Source organism: Corvus brachyrhynchos, unplaced genomic scaffold, assembly GCF_000691975.1.
Source record: "Corvus brachyrhynchos isolate BGI_N302 unplaced genomic scaffold, ASM69197v1 scaffold346, whole genome shotgun sequence".
Lineage (NCBI taxonomy): Eukaryota > Metazoa > Chordata > Aves > Passeriformes > Corvidae > Corvus > Corvus brachyrhynchos.
The window spans coordinates 1599297-1613405 of NW_008238644.1; the positions used below are offsets into that span (position 1 = coordinate 1599297).

At 39.3% G+C, this 14109-nt stretch overlaps 1 long non-coding RNA gene across 1 annotated transcript in view; it reads left to right on the plus strand.

The window, feature by feature from the left end:
• Positions 1 to 1367: 1367 nt before the first annotated feature.
• The window catches only part of LOC108447473, a 399010-nt gene continuing 386268 nt past the window's right edge, over positions 1368 to 14109 (plus strand). The window contains exon 1 of the long non-coding RNA XR_001863064.1: positions 1368 to 1668. This is a non-coding gene — a long non-coding RNA (uncharacterized LOC108447473). The remainder of the gene's footprint in view (positions 1669 to 14109) is intronic.

The following is a 14109-nucleotide window of genomic DNA, read 5'->3' on the forward strand; positions in this document are numbered from 1 at the left end:
CAAAATCAACCAGGCTAGAATTCACATCCTATCTTCTGTTTGGTGGAGTGGTTGCCTCTGCTAATGGCACACCTGTAACCTCTGGCCTAAGGCAAGCCAGTAAGCTCCTGTGCTTGTTCTGTCCAGCTGCTTTTGAAGCTGGGAGTTGCTTTTTGCTTGAATTTGTCTCCCTTTTCTGCAGCCCTGCGTTGTGCCATAGCTCAGCTTGCAAACAGCTTTGGGGTTTGCCTGCATTTCCTTTGTTGTATCTGGTTCTTCTTGAAACCATTCTGCAGCCAAACACCTGCAAGCACCTTGTTTGCTTGCTTATGGGAAGTAAAGCAGACAACTGAGATTGATCACACTGTGTGCAGAGCAAGCAGTTTCTGAGTGCATCCTTGTAGCTATATATATGCACACACATACCTTTATAGGCACTTTTCAGGTGAGGTATATTTAGGCCCATGTGCCTTAATTGAAAGCAGGTGGCTTTTCTGAGCAAGCAGGATAGACAAAAGCTTGTCGGGGGGGAGGAACAGGAGCAATGCCTTGATGCTTTAAGATGTACAAGATAAATATCTCCTTGTCTGTGTCCAGGTATACAGAACAAGGAGAGAAAACATGGAGATATTTGCCAGATGAGTCACAAAAATGACCATGTGATCTCAAGAAAATGAATTGTCCCCTTCCAGTGGGAACCAGCCTGCTAGTTCTCTGTTTGGGTCTGTTTTTCATAAGCTTCTAACTTGAGACCTTTAAAACAAATGGAACAGCAAGCTTCTGAAAACACAGATTACCTCAAGGTGGGCCTTCCCAGCACTGTTGCTCCATGTGTTCTGCTGTTTGTGAACTCTCACATCCTCCCAGCAGGGAAGATGGTGCTGGCTGTCCATGACCCAGGACGAGGCTCTGTTTGACAGATAATCATGAGAATAAAGCAGGTTGTCTCTCGAGGCTCCTTTCTGCCACTGTGATAACAGGAGGAGAGTTAGCCCTGCTTCTGGCTTTCACCCTTATCCAGTCTGACAAGGACGCTGTGATTCCAATGGCATAACATGGTCTGCCAGCACAAAATCCTCTGCGTGTGCAGCATCCCTATCCTGTGCTTAGTGGGCTGGACATGAGAGAAGTATTGTGCTTGGGCCAGGTACAGAGGGAGGAATTGAGACAATTAGTGAGGCTCTTGATTCTACTTTGTAAGTTCTATGTGGACCACAGGCTGCCCATAGAAGATCTCTTCTAATTTGTGAGATCTCAAACTGCAGTTTCTGAATTATTAAGCAAAAGGATGAGGCATTTCAGAATAACAGTGGCTTTAGGTCATAGAAGACAGGGTGTGTTATCTCACTTTACCGGGAAACCAACAGAAAGAACATCCTGCAGACAAGACAGAAAACTGATTGCTTTGGTTTGAGGGAGAGGATAAAACATCTTTCCTGGGTTGAGGCTGGAGGACAGAATGAGAGCCTAAATTCTGGACCAGAGGTCTTGGTAATAGAAATAGAGTGGAGTCTCTATTTCTGGAGACACTGTGCTTTTATAGTGGAGAGCCTGTTAATCTTGTGGTCTCCTTGAGTCAGCCTTGAACTGCAGCTTCCTAACTGCAGTATCCTTGATAGCCTGTGCTCTGCTGGATTAAGTCACTGTCTTCTCTTCGACATACAGATGCTTCTCCTCAGGGCACAGCAGGTGAGTCTTGATGGCAATATTTAGTTGATTCTTTTATTCCTATGGATGGTTTATCTGCATGTTGCTTAGAAACAGGGCCTGTGTGTGGGAGGAAGTGCATTCTGGTAGGAACTCAAAAGTTGGTCTCTTTTCAGAACACAATTACAGAAAAAATATGCTTTTAACCATTTAGGGAACTTCCTCATAAACTCTTCACTGAATGTCTGGTGCAGAGTTTTGGTCTTGCTCACAGCTTGATTTGTGTTCTTAAAGAAGAAATGCAGCTAGGTCAAACACTTTTTAATTAATATATTCCAGATAATTCTGAAAATAATTTTCTCATTGAATGACACCCAGGCCATATATTTTCTTCTGGTGTTTGTAATATCTTTTGCCTATGTCTCTTTTGCTAGATCAGCAAACTGTCCCTTACTGTGAACACTGAATGTCAGGTCTCCAGTGCATTGCTTGGACAGAGTAGAGGCCAAGCTTGTTTTTGCAATCCCAAATCCACTGTACAGAAAAATGTCCTTATAGGAAACTGAAATTGTATATCTAATGCTGGAAGTGAACTTGGTGGGACTTTGACTTTGCAATCACTTCACCCAGCTGGGCAAATGTAAGCAGCATTCTTAACTAGATCCATTCAGATAATGAAGTTTTTTTGAGTCTGCTGAACAAGTAGCACCTGTTCAGAGTAAGGCTTGAAACCTGTTAACAGGCTGCCCTAATAGTGGCATTTCAGGTTTGTTGTAGAGATCATTCTTATTCTTAATATCTTTAACCACAAAAAAATAGATCTGTAGTAGAGGAGTGAAAGCCATGTGATAAAAGATGTGCTATTGGCCTGCTCCAAAGCTCTGCAATTGCCATTGAGCTCAGCTGTGCAGATCTAGTTTAGACAAAATAATCTGCTGAAATCTGAGGGTTTGATTTATGAAGGGAGCCAGCTTTGCGTGAAGCAGCAGCGTGACTCTTGGGAATATATTGGGGTGGAAGGTGTTGAAAGGGCAATCTGCCAAAGCAAGTCTATATGTGAAAGGCACCTGGCGACACTCTGTTCTTTGGGGCTGGGCCATTTGCCCTGATTTATTTGCAGGAAGATGTCCAGTCTGCCCCCTGCAGCTCCAGGAGCTCACCCTGAGGTCCCATCTCACATTTCTTTCCCTCTGATAAGTGGAGGAACTCCTGCTTTTGCTGCTGCCAGATCCATTTGGGGTTGTAACCCTGGTGCCAGAGTAAGAGATGCCTTGTTCTTGAGCAGAATACTGGGCTTGCTTCAGAGCCTCTGTCATCTGCTTTGACATTTGCCTAGTATTGGTACTGCTGATGTGTTCAATGACCAGTTAAAGGTGCTGCTCTGATTAAAGATGTGTCTGAAGATCCTGCCATGCCCTAAATGTGTCTACCTCTTCTCAAGGAACTATGGTTTTCAGCTAATCCAAATGATGCAGCAGCAGTTCTCTGTGGCAAGAAGGTGGGTACAGCAGTGGCTGTTCCAGCCCCACACAGAGCCTGTGCTCTGAGCTGAATGTGAACTGAGGGTGATGGTGTGGAGGGTTGGCTGGGAAGGAGGATGTGTACAAGTTTGGAAGACACAGAGCTGTGTGAGCTGGTACAGCTCGATTAGGTGAATGAGGTGAAAAATAGAGAGAAAATGAGACCCATTGTCGTGCAGATCCTGCCGGCAGCCATGGAGCTGGTTCATGCAGCACAGCTCACTTTGTTGCTGTGGTAACCACTGTGCGATTTTTTGGATATTTATACTGTGTAAAAGGAGCTTGGGTAACCTAAAGATAGCATGGATGACTCTATTGCATGAGTCCCTTTGGTGGGGGTCAGAGTTTGATCCCTTTAGAAAAATTTACCTGGTGCTGTCTTATTTTTTCCAAAATTGGTGAAAAAAGCTGAGAAATTGGCACTTGTGTAGCCTGGGGAGTGGGGTGAGGTAGTGGCAGTGATTGGGGCTTGTCAGAAAAACCCAGTTCTTAGTTCCATTTCGTTCTCTTCCCAATATATTTTTGTTTGTGCATTAATTTAAGCTTTCGGTATCAATGTTCAGTCCTCATGGGATGACTCTTTTCAAGGCAGGGGATGCTGCCTGCTTCTGTGAAATCAAATTAGGTAGGAGATGTGTAAAGCACCATGATCGTGCTGTTGGGAGTGGAACCTTGCTGGTTCCAAAACATGACAGCAGCTGTGAAGCCCTACGGGCATCAGTCCGTGTTCTGGCAATGTTGGTTTCTTCTTTTGGTATTTCTTACTTGGCCACATTGCAGGATTTTTGACAAGATATATTTTGTAAAGTTTTCTGTTTTCCCAAGGGTAGTGAAACTACTTCAGCAATTACCTTGTACAGCTTCTTGTTCCCAGAAGCTCGGGGAGTGGGAAGGGATTTGAGCGTTCGCTGTTCTGATCTGATCTCTCTGAAATGTTTCTCCTTCCTGCAGATCCCAGCTTCTCACTGAATGAGTCTCACTCAGCACAGTAAGGAGCAACAAAGAGCAGCCCCTTGCCTCAGAGCAGGCTAATTTACAGGTTGAACTTTGCAGCAGCTTTTCTGTTACAATTATCTGAAGTTTCCCAGCACAATCTGTTGGTTTCAGTTGTGTTGCCCTTTTGCTGATTAGGCGAACTGCTGCTTTAGCAGCAGCGCATCGCTGCCTCCAGGAGTGTGTGCGAAAGTTTGTGGTTTTCCAGGGAGAGGAGTTTAGAAAATGGGAAGTTCCGTTGTATGTTTTTGAAGTCTTTTTAAAAACAAGACAAACCAAACCAACCTAACAAAAAACCTCCAAACAAAAAAAAACAAAACAAAACAAAACAAAAAAACAAAACAAAAAAAAAAAAAAAAAACCACCCTGCTAGCTTCAGATCAGAGATTTAAAGTTCGGAGGAGTTAAAATATGGGGAAAAGAGTTTTTCTTTTCTTGGCGAAATCCTCTCAGAAATATTTATGATTTGCAGTCATTTACCTGAACACTTGGCCCATACTGCACAGACTCAGGACTCAGAAGAGTTTCTCACTTCACTTTTAGACAAGTATCATAGAATTGTTTAGGTTGGAAAGAACTTCTAAGGTCATCAAGTTCAACCAAGGACATGGAAGCACACATTTTCAGTAGTGTATTTTTCTCCAGGATGCTCTTGGCCATGACACAGATGCAGGCAGTTGGGGATTATGAGTTGCAGCTTTGTGTTTTGTTGACAGGTGTTAACTCTGGGGGTTTGCCAACCCTCATTGGGTGAGACTTCCTTCTGCTGTGCTGGAAAGCTGGTAAGTGGCAGGAACCCCTCTTATACGTTTTCAGGATGTTCAGGATCCCTTCTGAGCTCTGACTTACCCACTGCTGGGAACCTGCTCCGGTTAGCTGGCATATTATTGGTATTATTTTCAGTAACACTAGCCTGGAGGATTCCAGCCAGGAAGGTGGTGATGTACAGAGAGATTCAAAGTGGTTTGTGCAACACTTCTATTTCCTCAGCATAGCTGGGAATGCTTTTGACACATCACACTCACTGGGCCCCAAACCACAGCTGCTTGGACCCCTGTAAATTTAAATTCAGCAGTTCCAGCATTCCAGTTCAAGGAGCTGTTAGGGCAATGTGTTTTTCTCTTTTAGAAGTACCCACAAAGCTAAAAGTGGAGCTTTATGGACAAATCACAAGTGCAGCTGTTGCCATTCAGATGCGTTTAAGTGGCAGAAACCAGAACAAGTTTTTTTCTGAGTGTTTAATCGTCAGTTTCCCAAGTTTTATGACCTTGTTTTGTACCTTTTTACTTAAAATACTTGCATTTTTTTCAAATACCTTCATGCAACTACAGATTAATACTTTTATTTGCTGTATTCACCCTGATTCTGCTTCCACTGGAAAAATTTATTCCTTGGTGATAATAATGAAATAGAAGGGAGACTATGGCATTGACAGAAGCTGTAAAATATGTAAATAAAACTAAGATTTCTTCTCCTGTCATCTCTCTGGGGATGGCAAATAGCAAAATGGTTATGAGGAACAATATTTTACTTCAGATTGAACAGTAAACCAGAGATAACTTAGATACCCTGACATAATTCAATACGTTTATCTTCAACTATAGCAGAAAATCTCAGTCCCACGCTAATTTTTCAATTTAGGTAATTCCATTCTGCCTTTTCTACCTGAGGTGCCTTTGGTGTTCAGTTATTATTTCAAGGTATTCTTTTGTGATTGCCTCTTTTCCAAGAGCTTTATTTTCCTAGCAAGCGAAATGCTTCAGGCTTATCTACAGAAACTGTGAATAAGAGATAAATGTATGGAATTGCACATTCAATTTGGAAACAGTATATCCGTAGCAAGTCAGAAGTTGTTTGATTTGGCTTAGAATAATTGCTGTTATAGTGGAGGGGGGACAGTTTATGAAGGTTTTGAGTAAATTTCTCCTTTGAGTGAATAATTTCCTTTAGACCGCAGTCCTTTGAAGTGCAGAAAAACTGTACCCACAACTTTAGAACAATAACTGGTTTGTATTCTGGTTTTGGTGCTCAGTGATACACAGATGTGTTAACAGTTCTGCTTCTGGAAGTTCTGGGTGATACACTAGGAAATACACTTAATTTCCCACTTCCTTTTGCTTAACTGCAAAAGAGCTAAAATGTCAAGCAGTAGCGATGCATGATGGAGCCTAAAGGAATTGCAACCCTCACATCCCTTTTTACTGCAGTATTTATAAAATAATTTACCAGCGTTAAGTTTCCAATTCCAGCTTTATGGAGAAAACAAGGTTTATCATAGGCAAACAGATGGTTTCCTGAAATTATTATCTTTTTCTCTGTTCAAAAGTCCACAGTAATAGGATATCAGCAATCCCTGGTGAGGTGAATCTGTGGCCATGGAGTTTATACACAGGAAATTCACAAGTTTTGTGCTTCTTTACTAAAGAAGAGATTTCATCTCTACACTAGAAAAATAAATAAAAAATTAGAGGGGATAAGGAAATTGTTTCAGGCCTCTGGTTTTTGGTTTGAAGATGGAAAGTAGTAGCTCAGTTTAAAAAACAAGACCCTGTTTTGAATTAATAATTTTCAGAGAATGTTCATCTGCAGCTGAGTTTCTCAGATGAAACAAATTATACAATTTGAATTAGTTTCTCACCTGTAAATTTACCCACTGGTCTTTTATGGCACTTTTTATTATGACAAAATTTGTAGAGGTGAAGTACCACCACTGATTATTTATACTCATCACAGAAATGAAATTGCAGGATGTGGTTGCAATAATGAGCATTATTTACTCTTGTGGAATTGTAAAGATGCTAACATAATCTGATTTAAATCCAGATTCAGCTGCTTTTGAAATAGTTATTCCATTTCTTCATTCATCATACTTTTGTAACTAAACTTTCTCACTTAAAAATGTAGACTAATGACTGGGGAATGAAAACAGTCATCAAAATTTCATTAAGTATATATATTTGAGCTGTCGTTTAACTGTGATTCTTTCTCCCAGGTGAATGTATGACAGGGCCAACACTCATGGGATTCACCATGGCTGACTTGAGATAAATGTAGCTGTAATTGCAGATAAATCTCAGATAGTTCTCTGAACTTCCTTTATTTTCAGTGAAGGCACATTTTGACTTTCAATTCCTTTGGCCTGTTGCGTTTTATAATACTTTGAATCACACTTAGAATTTTCTGTCATTTTACTAACTATGAAGTTATCTGTGCTGGTAGCTCAGAAGCAGATTTGCAAACATGTAAAATGTAAATGGTTTGCAGTTTTTTGTTTGGAGTTTTTGGTGAGGGATGGAACTTAACAGAAAAACCCAAAAACATCTCAGATTTTTTTTTTTTTTAGATTTTCCTAGATCTTCTGCCCTGGATACTGTTCTATTTTTCCAAAATGCTTCATTTATCATAATTTTTCTTCTAGTACTTATGGAACTCAGGGTAATATATACAAATTATCTTTCTTCCTGGTGCTTCCACTTTTCATGTTATTTATTTCCAAGATTTCTTTAGGAGATGAACCAATGCCAGGAGAACATCAGTGCCACTGAGCTGTGGCAGTAATTTTGTTTCTGCTGAGAGTGAGCCTGTGCATTAAAACACTACCAAGAAATGGTGCATGGGAACATATAAATTACAGAATGCTACAAGTATATCCTGTGAATGGGTGGGTGTTAAAGGTATCACACCTGGTATTAAGGAATCTTCTGGCTCACTGGAGTATTTCACAGTCCATAATGACCAAATAACTATGAATTAAAATGAGAACTGTTGGAAAATCAGAGGTGTGGTAAATTATTTCAGCTTTTTTTTTTTTTTTTTTTTTTTTTTTTTTTTTTTTTTTTTTTTTTTTTTTTTTTTTTTGCATTTCATTTTTGCAGTTATTCTGATTTATTGCCTGCCAAGTCTGGTGAGTTATTAGACAAAGGAATGCAGTGGTATCTGGAAAGGGATAGAAATATCTGAACCTTGTCACAGTGTGCACATCTTGGCCACTTTTCAAAGGGCTGGGGGAAGCCTGGAACCTCCCTCCTGTGCATTTGGGATTGTGTTTCAGTGCAAGTCCCTGCCTGAGCCCTGTGTCAGCAATGCCTCTTGTCTTGTCACATTCCTGGCTACTCCTGGTCTTTCTAGATTTGTCTCATATCCAGGAAATGATGACTAGTAAGATGATGAATTAGGAACACTGCCACCAGTGTAAAACCAGTTCTCTCCAAGTTTTTCTGTCACCTGCCTGGTTCTATGCCTCAAATCTTGTCACATCTTCTGTCCTTTGGTTCTCCTCTGGCTGGGGATCTGGCCCAGGAGGAGGGAGTGAATACTTCAGCATTTTAAATTCAAAATGTAAATCTCCAGAAGTCTATGCTTAGCAGCCATCTATTAACCCAAACCAGCATGAAGCAAGTACTGGGTATGCCTAGGAGTACCAGCCTTTTGATGGTGTTTATCAGCCAAATGCCCAGCTTATCTCCTAAATTCTGGGTGGGTTTGCTAGCTAAGTACAGCTTTTTGTTGGCATACGTGCAGTCTGTGCATTAGGTAACTCACAGACCCCTTGGTGCAGAGCCACTGACCACATCCAATATCCAACAGTGTTGAATTTTATTTGGATTAAAGACTCTGGCTATAGAACCATGGGTAAAGGTAGAGATGAATGTAGAGAAAGGTACCCTAACCACTTAGCTGGAAGTATTCTTCAGTGGGAGTCTTTAAATCCTTCTTTTTGAAGCTTTCATCTTTCTTGGGGTAAGTAAGCAATTGCTGATACTGAGTTAGAAAATGTGCCTTTAGTTGATTGGTTAGAGGTTCTTCTGGAGAGAGGGAAGACCTCAGTTTCTTTCAAAGTATTTAAGCATTTCTACAAGTATGTGACTGGAGCCTGGAACTGATGTCTCTCTGGTAAGGACTCTAACCACCAGGGCATTCAGTAATTTTCACTGGTGTAATAACTAGTGTGTGTCCCACTGAGAATCACTTACAGGAAGACAGATCAACAGATTCCTACTGAATATTCCCAGCTGGCTGATAGAGATGATTCTTTCATCAATAAGGTAACCTTTATGAATGCCAATATCTAAACAAATTGAATATTTGCACCCCAAGTTAGTGCTATTTTGTGGCAGGGTGCCTAAAATCTTTTTGCTGAGTAAAGAGAATTCCTTCCCTAAGCTTGAATTTAATTCTCTTTTGGTTGTCCTGCACTGGACATTTAAGGTGATAAAACTTGTAGTTAACTATCTGCTGATGCTGTTTCCATGAGACACAGCTGATGTGAAAATGCTCTCAATAGAAAGTATCTGACTGGAGGGTGAAAGGCCTTAACATGCTCCAGATCTCTTAAGTATCTCTTTTCTTGAGGTATTTTTCAGTGTGTTTGATGAAAGTGCTTGCTATCAAAAACTAGAAGAATTGCTCTTCTAGTAGAAAGGTATTAATAATAGATCTGTTTTGCAACCTGAATTTTTATCTTCAGTACTGTGGATACTGGAGTAGTGAGTGGTATATGAAAAGAATATATGAGATTTAAAAAACTGGGAAAATGAATGTTTGAAATATTTGTTTTTACTTAAAACTCATAATCTTGTTGGGGTAAAAATTTGTTTGCTATTTCCACAGTTTTATTAATTAGAGCCTTCTGCACTTCACTGTGAATCTCTCAGCTGTGGCTGAGCAATAATCATACATTTCCTTATCCAGCTTGACACTGCTGATAGCTCTTGTAATTCATTCTCTTGATTATGTTTGGCAACTCATAATTTGCTGGTAGCTGGTGTATCAGAATGAGAGTTCCTGGTTCCCCTGGCATTCACACCATTTAACTCTCATGACATGATTTAATTAGAGGGAATTACCTGAACGTTATTCCTACTTGCTTTCCATTTTAGGGGGGTGTAAGACAAACTGAGTGTCCATTCCATCAAAACAAGGAAAAGGACAAACAGCCTAATCCTTGATGGATAGGGAATTTGCAAAAACAAGGAACTCAGTCCCTTGGCTCTCATGCTGATCTGTCTCTTAATTAGACAGGATATAAATGAAGCTTACTGAGATATGACAGGAGAATTTTTTTTTTTTTTAAGTCTTACCAATAATTTGATGAATGCTTTATTCTTACTTGTAATCAGAGATAATCTACTTGCATTTGTTCACATGTATTTTTGCCTCTTCATAAAAGCCTTTGCTATTCCTTTGGTTCACGTACAAGATCTGACGCGTGTGATCAAAATCTATAACATAAATGAACATGTGATGAATTACAACAGTTCAGAATTTGAACTGTACAATCTCAGCCAGTGACTGAATGGTGCCACCTCTTCTGCCAGCTGGCAATCTCATGGGAGAAGCTCTTCACGTAATAAACAGAACAAAACCAACAAAAAGTCTCGAACCCAACGAAATAAAAAGGCCCCCAAACCCCAACCCAACACTTTATGCATGGTGTGGAGGACTGGAAAGGTGACCTTGGGTAGGATTTCTACCAGAAGAGTGCACAAAAGAGTTAATTTGCACTTGCACTGTAGGTGTTTTGTGGTAGAAAGGAGGAATGAGTTAAGTAGTGAACTAAATAAAGCTGTCACCAGATTTCGTTTGTATGAAGATATTTTTGCTAGACAATTTTTATCACACACAATCTATTGCCAGCTTGCAAAGCATTGTGGGATTCTGTCCAAGACACTTCAATGTTAATTGACTTTCTGTGTTTGCTATACTAATTGAATATAATCGTGAGAATTTTGGGAACAGGAAATGCAATTATTATTATTATTATGAATTCTACAGAGAATTTTAATATTAAGAAATTTTATTGTTGTGGGTAACTTTTGAGAAATATTTTTCTCATGGGTTGATACCTGTGTGATGTGCTTAGGATTCCATGTGTGTGTTCATATGATTATGGACTGCTTTATAACCTTCTCCTCACAGAAAACCCTAAAGTGAATAGATAACACTGCTCCAGTATAGCGTAGAAATCTCTAGCAAAGAATTGCCCTGTGAGATGTTTTTGTGCTAGAAAAAAGGCAAGAGACAAATATCTTTGTTTCCTTATTTAGAGTCTTTGGGCCTATAACCTACCTTTTTGGGTTAAGAGTAACAAAAGTGCATACAAGGTGCTATACCCTTGTTGACATCTTCCTTTTACAAGCCACGTGAGTGACAGCAGTGAATCTGAAAATCATTTAACCCTCACTCTGTTTTTTGTCTTTATGTTTTTACACAAATTTTCATTTATAGTTCACCAGTGTCTAATGATTGAATGGAACTTTTTGTTCATTTATATCTGGGTGTCCTTTTTTAGATAGGCAGGAATGTAAAAATAATTAATTAAACATTAATAGTGGAAGTGAGAGTAGCACTCTCAGCATGATCATTCTGTCAGCAGATGAAATGAAGATCTTCTGTGTGGGTGACATAAAACCAAATACAAGAATCAAGAAGCTCCTCATGAATAAACATGATTTCTTGAAAACATCGTCATTTTCCCTGATCTTGTTCTATCTTACTCCTTTTAAAATTTTTATTATTTTGTTTTTAGAAACAGTGTTCAGATGTTCCTGGGATGGTAATGTGGAGTTGCTAATGACCCTTGGCATGTGTTGCCATGATGTCAGGATGTTTTAAAGGCTTTTTGCAGTCTTACTATTTCAAGTCCAGTATATTTTTTTCCGAGATTGCCTGGCAGTGATGTAGCCTAAACAGATTGTTTGTAAGTCTTGGAAATTTTGATGCAAAGGGTGCACTTTCATTTAAGCCATAGATCTTTGCAGCAGGAAAATGATTGCAGCACATGTTATGCAAAAGGTAATTCACTTTTGACGAGACATTCGAACGAGCAGAGGCTGTAATTTTCAGCTTAAGTACTAAAGGTGGGGGAATCTGTAGTTATTTGTTTTAGTGATTAAGATGCAAAACCACAAAGGACAAGAAATTCCCTGAGCAGGAGCAGAGCTGTACTTCCCATGTGGATTCCTTGTAGTCAATGAAACTACAGATGTTTTTTTGAACATCACCAAAATGGGATTGTGGTATCTTTTGAATTTTATTTTTTTTAACTTTAAATAATACAGCATACATTTGGTGAGGTATTTGAAACTAAAAATAGAGAATGTTGAAGTTTCTTTTATCAATCAGTTCTTATTTTGGAGCAAAACCATCATTTTCAATGTCAGAATTATTTGCAGGAGTACATTCGATTATTCTGGTCCACCATTTTAAATGGGCTGGAGCAGAACTTTCAGGACTAGGTACTTTTTCTTTGTAATGTGTAAAAATCTCTTGATTTGCCTTTCATTTGCTGAAATATCTATTTTCAGTCTTTGATTGAACCACCCTGAATTGATGAATCCTCCTCTTTTGCATCATTCTCATTTGTATATAGCTCCTAATCAGAATGATTTCTTCTTTCTTTTTGATCTAAATAGCTTCTGTTGATGGCTCTGACTTTCCTAGACAAGGGATTTTATTTTTGCAATACATGATGAGCATGTTTCAAACTCTGTATCTTGCCACTGTATTGTTTGCTGCTGGAGATAGCTCTGGAAATTCTGTTAACTGCCTTACTACTCTTTCTTTTACTCTCTTTAACTAGAAAGGTAACTTTTGCAGCTCATATAGATGGTGCAATGTTAGTGAGAAACTGTGTTCTGCCTGGAAGGTGGGGCAGTCCTCAAACTTGTATGTGAGAGATACAAATCACTTTGTTCTGAACTCTCTTGCATTTTCAGAATCTGAGGAGATTTGTTCTGAACTCTCTTGCATTTTCAGAATCTGAGGAGATCATTGAATGCTAGTAGAGGAAAATTTTGGTTTGCAGAGCTCTAGGATGTAAGTGCTGTGTCTGTTACCTAGTTGAAAATTACTTTTCTGGGATCAGGAGGAGAATTTATCGGGAACTTGGTGAGAAAATAGGATGTTTTCTGTTAGATGTCAGAGATGTCATCTGTCTGAGACCAGGGAGTTTTAATTTTTAGCATAGAACTTTTGATGAGAAGAGTATTTCGAGGCAGGGATGAAATCCTGACAACTGTAAACCACGTAACTCAAAGTCTGTCAGTAATCCCGGTATTGAGGGGGTTTGCAGAGAAATTCCTTAAGCCTGTCAAGAAACAGTCTTGGAAGGATCAATAGTTAACTACTGGGCTTTCTGTCAGAAATATCAGAAAAAATAACCAAAAGGATACAAAAAAACATTTGCAGTTGTTACTTCAGTGGAGTATTCAACCATGGAATAGTCACAGTGATCTTCTTGGCTTTTATATTACTTAAAAGCCAAAGTGAAAGAAGGAAAAACAAACTCCCAAAAAAACTATGCCAAGGGTAGGGTTGGGGGATTGCCTCTCTGATATTTTTTTATTTTCCTCATGTATGTGGTTTTGTGTAACTTAAAGCTCCAGAAATAAGTTCTACGTGTGCATAAAAAATAAATCCACTAAATTACTAACATTTGTAACAAATCAAGTCATTTAGATAGAATAGAGCTAGATAATAACTGGACTGAAGGACCTTTGGGATGTGGTTGGTCTCACCTCTTGCTTAAAGCAGAGCCAACATTGAAGTTAATTCAAACTTACAATTTTGATTTGGTTGCTTAGAGTCATGCAGAGATGTGTTTTTGTTATTTCCAGGGATGGAGATTGCATGACATCTCTGAGATGTCCACCGTTTCGATGTTCCAGCACTGAAAGTTTTTTCCTAGTATCTAATCAGAATATTGCTGGTTTAACTCGTGTCTGTTCTCATCTTTTGTTTTGACTTTGCACCTCTGAAATCCTGCCAAGTCCACCACTAAACCATGTCCCTAAGCATCACATTTATGCCTTTTAAATATATCCAGGGATGCTGCTTCAACCACTACCCTGGGCAGCCTGTTTAAATGCTTGATAACCCTTTCAGTGAAGAAATTTTTCCTAATATCCAGTCTAAATCTTCCCTAGTACAGCTGTGAGCAATCAGTTTCCAGTTTCTCCAGGAGAAAGCT